This window comes from Tupaia chinensis, unplaced genomic scaffold, assembly GCF_000334495.1.
Source record: "Tupaia chinensis unplaced genomic scaffold, TupChi_1.0 Scaffold143722_1, whole genome shotgun sequence".
Classification (NCBI taxonomy): Eukaryota; Metazoa; Chordata; class Mammalia; order Scandentia; family Tupaiidae; genus Tupaia; species Tupaia belangeri.
The window spans coordinates 130,530-138,155 of NW_006203571.1; the positions used below are offsets into that span (position 1 = coordinate 130,530).

Sequence of the window (7,626 nt, forward strand, 5' to 3'; positions counted from 1 at the left end):
GGATCACACATGGCCAACTCTCTGGTTTGGGTCCTAAAATTGACTATTTGAAAAACACTCAGGTGCATGTGTGCAGGTGCCCAAATTTCTAAGAGGAAAATGGAGGAGAAGATATTGTGGTATGGCCATCCCTCTGTGTGTGTGGGGTGGGTGACAACTTTTTCTCTCCCCCTGCCTAGTATATTTGCCCTACAGCTAAATTAAATTTTCTTTTTAAATTTTATGTATATAATCTATCAGTTTTGGATTCCTATGACCAAGCAATTTAAAGTTTTTTATCTCTATTTCTTTGGGTTGGAAGTCAGACCTCCAGGTACAACATAGCTCAGGTGGGTCTAACTCAGAGCATCAGCAGCATCAAAATCCTCTGAGGAATCTCAGGATGTATCTGTTTCCAAAGACATTCCGATTGTTGGAAGATTTCAGTTTCGTGTGGATGTCATACAGATGTTCTTACCTTTTAGGGTTTCTCAACTGAGAATGGTTTCCATTCTGTTGTAGAAACCTAGTGAATTTCCTGGCTCATGGCCACTTTTATCTTCAAGACCAGCAGTGAGTTCTCACACTTCAAATGTTTTGTTTTTGAAGGTACAATATAAATTTTTAATTATTGGCACTAAATTATAAAGCTCAATGAAAAACATTTTATTTAAATAAAAAGAAGATAATATTTTACTGGGCAATAAATCTAACATTTTTTTTCTCTATATATCTATATCCAATGCTGATATTTTATAGGCTAAGTTCTAACAGATGTAAATGTTTAAAACATGATTGGGAACCAGCAGTTAGCGTAATGGCTATGTCGCTGGACTCCCACGTAGTCGACCGCGGTTCGCGTCCCGGACCCGGTGGCTTAAAACCCACACCAGGCGCGTGTGCGTGCGTGCCCAAGATCCCAAGAGGAGAATGGAGGAGAAGGGATTGCGGCGTGGCCATCCCCTCTGGGGGGTGATTTCTCGCTTTCTGTCTCTCTGTCTCTCTCTGTCTGTCTGGCGAGCGCACGCGCCCTATAGTGAGAAAAAAACCTCTCAAAAAAAAAAATGATGAAAGCCATGTTTTCCTCAGGAATACTACTGTTCATAGACCACACAAGTCATTTTACAGCAGATATGAAGCTGCAGGTGGCAAAATACCAAGTTGTGAGTTCAGCATTATCCAGCTAGTTGTTTCTCCTTGCCCCGGTGACTCTGGTGTCACTTACTACTGGGCGGCCACCTTGCCTCCATCACATTTCCTCTCTCAGTTTAGGTCACTAGGGTAGAATGCTCATGTCCTTAAGATGCAAGTCCTAGAAAAAAGCCTCCCACAAATCCACTGGATATCACAATATCCTTCTTGATAAATTCTGTTGCTTCTTTGATTATATTGTTGATTCAGGTGCAGGTTTGTTCACTCCTTTTTGCTATAGGGTGTGTGTGCTTGCCAGATAGACAGAGAGACAGAAAGCGAGAAATTACTCCCTAGGGGGGATGGCCACGCCACAATCCCTTCTCCTCCATTCTCCTCTCGGGATCTTGGGCACGCACACACACGCACCCGGCATGAGTTTAAGCCACAGGGTCCAGGACTCGAACCGCGGTCAACTACATGGGAGTCCAGCAACATAACCATTATGCCAACTGCCAGTCCCTGTTCACTCCTTTCTTAACCTGCTGTTTGGCTTTGTTTATATCTTTTTCAACTCTCTTCCAGTCAATCTGCACACAGCCATTGTGACCAGCAACCTGAAGGAGAAGAAAGCCACTACCTGTCGCAGTTGCTGCACGTTTTCCCACTTAACTGGAACAAAAATCCCCAAACAAGACAGCTACACCACCTATTGCCATCTGGGTAGCTGCTGAGTGTTTTCTACCATAGGTCCTAACTGTGGCCAGACACTCCATTCCACCAGGGATGATTTCTTACTTACTCATTTAAATCCAACACTTTGTAAGAATTGTCATCACTGTCATAGTCTTGGAGATGGAAGTTCCGGATCGCCATGATATGGCCAGGAGCCCTCCTCTCCCCAGAACTTTAAGAGCCTCTCTAGGTCAAGGAGGAAATCTATGGTCTCTTTTTCCCAACTTCTCCTCCACGTTGTCTTACCCTCTCTTCAAATTTTTCTGACTTCTCCTGCTTCCAGCCAGAGAAGATTCTCTGCCTTCAGTAATTCATGTAATTAGGGGCCAGCAGATGGCATAATGGTTATGTCACTGGATTCCCATGTAGTCAACTGTGGTTCGAATTCCAGATCGGTAGCTTACAACTTACATGGATAGCATGCATGTTTGTGCCAAGATCGCAAGAGGAGAATGGAGCAGAAGGGATTGTGGCATAGCCATCTCCCCTGGAGAGTGATTTCTCACTTTCTGTCTCTCAGTCTCTTTCTTTCTCTCCAGCAAGTACATGCACCCAATAGCAAAAATCTCTCTCTCAAAAAAAAAAAGAAAGAATTCATGTGATTAGTTGGGCATTGGGCCTACCTTAATAATCCAAGATAATTTTCCTTTTTTTAAGGTCCATAATTTTTTCTACATCTGTAAAGCCCCATTTGCTTGTGCTATATTAGGAGATCTAGAGTTTAGTCTCTGGACAGTTTAGGGAAACATTCTTCTGCATACTACGCTAGTTATGGATTTAGAAGTGTATGAGTGTAGTTTGCCTTTTACAATGCCCAGTTCTGATTCGGTGCAAATTAACATGTATTAATACATGGCTGAGTAGTTGTCTTTTGAAGGAACCTCATTTTAACATTGAAATATCAGTTTAATACATTGGTATTTAAAAATAACATTGCAAATTAAATATTTGTTATAACTTATGCTCAAACACTTTAGGTTCATTTTAGTACTATCATTTGTCTTAGATGCTCCAAGAATTATAACCAGATTTAATACTTGGCATTGTTACCAAGGAATTTATAATCTACTAGATGTCATAAAGAAAGGTCAGAAATACCTATAAAACAATGAGTGATACGATAAGTCATGAAAGGATTTATGCCTGCTGAATATTATGAGAATGTGTGGTCTCAATGGTGGGAAGAATGAGGACAGTTTTCTAAAAATCGTGACTTGAAGAAGTAAAATAATTTCAATTAGTTGTGTTGCCTAGGGAAGACATTCCAAAATAGAGTAAAGTAAAATGGAAATGTAAGAAAGTGTAGAGCTAGTTTGAATGAGAATAAGCAGTCTAAAAATAAGTGTATTTTTCTAAAAATTAATGGTGCGAATGGAAACATGAAAAGGTCTAAGTCTGGAAATAATAGCATTAAATACTTCTATTTATTGAATGTATGTGAAGAACCGTACAACTTGAAGAAGTTTATAACACAGAACAAAACAAAGTTTCAGTAGACGGACACAAAAAAACAAACAAATAAAAAAATATATAACCCATCAGTTGGTGGCAAATAGAAAAAGCCTGGAAGGAAAGAAAGAGCTTTCAGGTAACAAAACATTTAAAGATGTATCTAAAGTGATCTAAAGGACTGATCCACGCTCATGTCTGAAGGAATCACCTTCCAGGAGAATGATGCTCAGGGGAGGATCTGCTTTAAGATGGGCCAGGTGTTTGATTTATTGAGAAATGTGAGGAAGGCTCATATACCAGGAACAGAAAAAGCCTGTGTGGGGAGAAGACTGGCAGGAGGTGCAGTAAGAAATGCAATTGCAGCCTTATTATGGAGGGCCTTAACGGAAAGAATGAAGAAGTTCTGACCAGTCCAATGGGTCACCACTGAAAACTTACAGAGTTGCATGGAAATGATCTAAAACTGTTTTTATTTTTTATTTTTAATTTATCTTTCAAAGTTTATGGGCCAGCAGGTGGCACAGTGATCCTCCATGGTGGACTCTGCAGTTTGAGTCCTGGACCCAGTGACCTGAAAGTCACAGAAGGTGCACATATATGGGTGCCCAAGATCTCAGGAGAATGGAAAAGAGATTGTGGCATTGCCATCCTGCCTGAGGAGTGATTTCTCACTTCCTTTCTCTGTGTCTCTCTGGCAAGGGCACATGCCTTATTGCAAAAATCTAAAGAAAAAAAAAATAGTACTGATTTTTTCATGCCAGGTGGAAACAGAGAGAGAGGGATCTCCCAACAGGGTTTTATAGCAGCACTCCATTGCCAACCTCAGCCAGCTCTGGATCATTAGCATGGGTGTGTCCAGCTAAATCTGAGAGGTCTACGGTCAAGAACCTGGAAACTTCCCATGTGAGAGCCTCACAGAACATCATGTTTTCTTGCTATGCCACCATCTACTGAGCTATGGTTTTTTTTGTAGAGTTTTGGCTTAGGGTGTGTGCATTTGCCAGAGAAAGAGAGAGGGAAACAGTAAGAAGGAAAGTGAGAAATCACCCCTCCCTGCAGGGGTGATGGCAACATCGCAATCTCTTCTTCTCTGTTCTCTTCCTGGCATCTTGGGCACATATGCACACCTGTTGTGGTGTGAGTTTCCAGTCACAGGATCTGGGACTCAGACTGCAGTTGGCCATGTAAGAGTCTAACAGCATAACCACTTCACCTTCTGTTGGACCCCAGAACTCTTTCTCTTCTCCTTTTTCTTTCATTCTCTCTCTTTCTCTTTTTCTCTTTCTCTTTTTCTCTTTATTCCTTTCTCTTTTCCTCTTTCTTTCTCTCTCTTTCTTTCTTTCTTTCTTTCTTTCTTTCTTTCTTTCTTTCTTTCTTTCTTTCTTTCTTTTTCTTTCTTCTTTCTTTCTTCTTTTCTTTCTTTTTCTTTTTTTCATAAAGGTTTTTGCCTTAGGGCACATGCACTCACTGGAGAGTGCAGAGACAATGAGAGGGAAAGTAAGAAATCATCCCCCGGGGGTGGGGGGCATGCCACAATCTCTTCTCCTCAGTTCTCCTCCCAGGGTCTTGGGCATACACACACATCCAGCATGAATTTCAAGCCACATGCTTTGGGACTCAACTGTGGCTGGTCATGTGGGAGTCCTGCGACATAACTATCATGCTATCTGCAGGTCATTAGCTGTTCTATTTTTTGTTTACTTTTCCCTCCCTTCCTTTCTTTCCTTCTTTCTTTCTTTTTTTCTTTCTTTTTTTTTTTTTTTTTTCTTTCTTTCTTTCTTTTTTTCTTTTTTCTTTCTTTCTTTCTTTCTTTCTTTCTTTCTTTCTTTTCTTTCTTCTTTCTTTCTTTTTTTCCAGAGAGATTTTTCCTGTAGGGTGCATGTGTTCACCAGAGAGATACAAAGACAAAAAGTGAAAAATCAACCCCCAGGGAGCGTAGCCATGCTGCAATTCCTTCTCCTCTACTCTTTTCCCAGGATCTTGGGCACATATGCACTTGTGCCCAATGTGTTTCAGGCCACCAGATCTTGAACACGAACTGTGGTCAGCCATGTGAAAGTTCAGCAACAAAACCTTTATGCCATCTGTTGGTCTGTGAAGCTGTTTCTTATTTTAAAAGTACTCTGGTGGCCAGCAGGTGGCACGGTGGCTGAGGCACTGGACTCTTGTGTTGTCGACTGCAGTTTGAGTCTCAGACCCAGCAGTTTGAGACTTGTACCAGGTGCACATGTGTGGGTGTCTAAAGTCCTGAGAAGAGAATGGAGAAGGGAATTGCAGCATGACCATCTTCTCTGCAGCGTGATTTCTCATTTTCTGTCTCTCTGCCTCTTTTTCTCTCTGGTAAACGCACGTGCCCCATAGGAAAAAATAAAAATATCTCTCAAAAATAAAAATAAATAAATTTAAAAAGACTCTAGAAGGCCAGCCAGATTGCACAGTGGTTAAGGTGGATGGATTCCACACAGACGAGTTAACAGTTTGAGTCCTGGACTTGGTGGGTTGAAAATCATCCAGACACATGTCCATTCATCCCAAAAATCCCAAGGAGAAAATGGAGAAAAAAAGATTATGCCATGACCATCCCCCCAAGGAGTGATTTCTCACTTTTCTCCTCTCTCTATCTTTCCCCAATCAGTACACATTCTTTATAGTAAAAATAAACAAACAAACTAAAAATTATTCTGGAAAGACTATATGCAGAGAATTTTTTACTTTAAAATGGTTGCAAAATCAATACTCATTTAGTAGAAACTATCTGAGTGCTCACACAAACAATCTGTTTTACACTTTCAGTACAATTTTGAATAAGTTACATGAAATTTTCAACTTTTTATAAAGTAGACTGTGCTAGATGATTTTGCCCAATTGTAGGCTAATGTAAATGTTCTGAGCACATTTAAGGTAGGATAAACTCAACTATGATGTTTGATGGGTTGGCTGTATTGAATACATTTTCACCTTAGATTATTTTCAACTTAGAGACCCATCATAGGTTGAGAAGCAGCTATAGTGTGAAGTCAAGCTATAAGAGATTTGGAAAAGGAAATATATTAGGGGGCTATTGCAGTAATCTGGTAAGGAAGCAGAACATTTGTACTTTCAGATGGGGTGATAGTGTAGAACAGGAAGTGAGACAATGTAAGGAACAATTAAAAGTAGACACAGGAATAGACTATAACAGAGAATAGTGAAAAGTAAGAAAATATAAGTAAGTTGGGATAGAGCAATCATTTGGAATAGATACAATATGCTTCAATTTAAAATACTGTATGAGTTGCAGTTTTTATATTGTGTATAAGGCCACTGTGAAATGCCTCGTATTCTCCACATCTTGTCTATATACCAATCTTCTTGGTTTATGCACCCAAGCCAGCGGCAGCTACAACAGCCAACCCACTATGCTTGCAAGGTTTAAACACCGGTAAGTTTCCCCTCCCTGAGGCTGTTGCCTAACATCCGGAGCCCCTACTATTTAAAAAGACTATCTTGAGATGGGGATTCAGTTATTATCCTACTCTCAAAATGAGTTAAAAAGTAAATCAAGTAATCATTAACTTCCAATTTTATGCCACAAATGCTTTTAAGAGTGTATATTGGGAACCAGCAGTTAGCGTAATGGCTATGTCGCTGGATTCCCACGTAGTCAACGGTGGTTCACGTGCCGGACCCGGTGGCTTAAATCTTATGCCAGGCGCGTGTGCGTGTGTGCCCAAGATCCCAAGAGGAGAATGGAGGAGAAGGGATTGTGGCGTGACCATCCCCCCTGGGGGGTGATTTCTCGCTTTCTGTCTCTATGTCTCTCTCTGTCTGTCTGGCAAGCGCACGCACCCTATAGCGAAAAATCTCTCCAAAAAAAAAAAAAAAAAGAGTGTATATAGAAAAAATTTGATGAATAATAAAGGACAAATCACAAAATACATGTTAGAATAGAAGTTATACATCTAAAGACACAGAAATCATGAATAGGAAGAACATGACTTGTCAGCATCTGCTGACAAGCTTAAGAGTAACATCTCTCTGGAAGGTAATACTGTCAGCATCTGCCCTTGGGGCTTGGTCCTGTGAAAAAAGAAAGTTAGAGAAAAGAAGGAAAGAAAGAGGCAGAAGCAGAAGATGCAGGTGAACACAGGCAAGCTGTGCTGCTCAGTTATGCTGAGCATCTTTATATATACATTTTACCAGGCACAGTGAACTGTTTGCAAACTTTCAAGGATGCAGTTGAAATTCTACAGTTAGAGATAAGGACTTTAGGGACCAGCAGTTGGCATAATGGCTATGTCACTGGACTCCCAGGTAGTCAACTGGAGTTCGAGTCCCGGACCCAGTGAC

At 40.6% G+C, this 7,626-nt stretch overlaps 1 pseudogene; it reads right to left on the bottom strand.

Moving 5' to 3' along the window:
• Positions 1 to 1,277: 1,277 nt before the first annotated feature.
• LOC102474652 (FUN14 domain-containing protein 1-like) lies at positions 1,278 to 1,986 on the bottom strand (annotated as a pseudogene).
• Between the last annotated feature and the right edge of the window lie 5,640 nt (positions 1,987 to 7,626).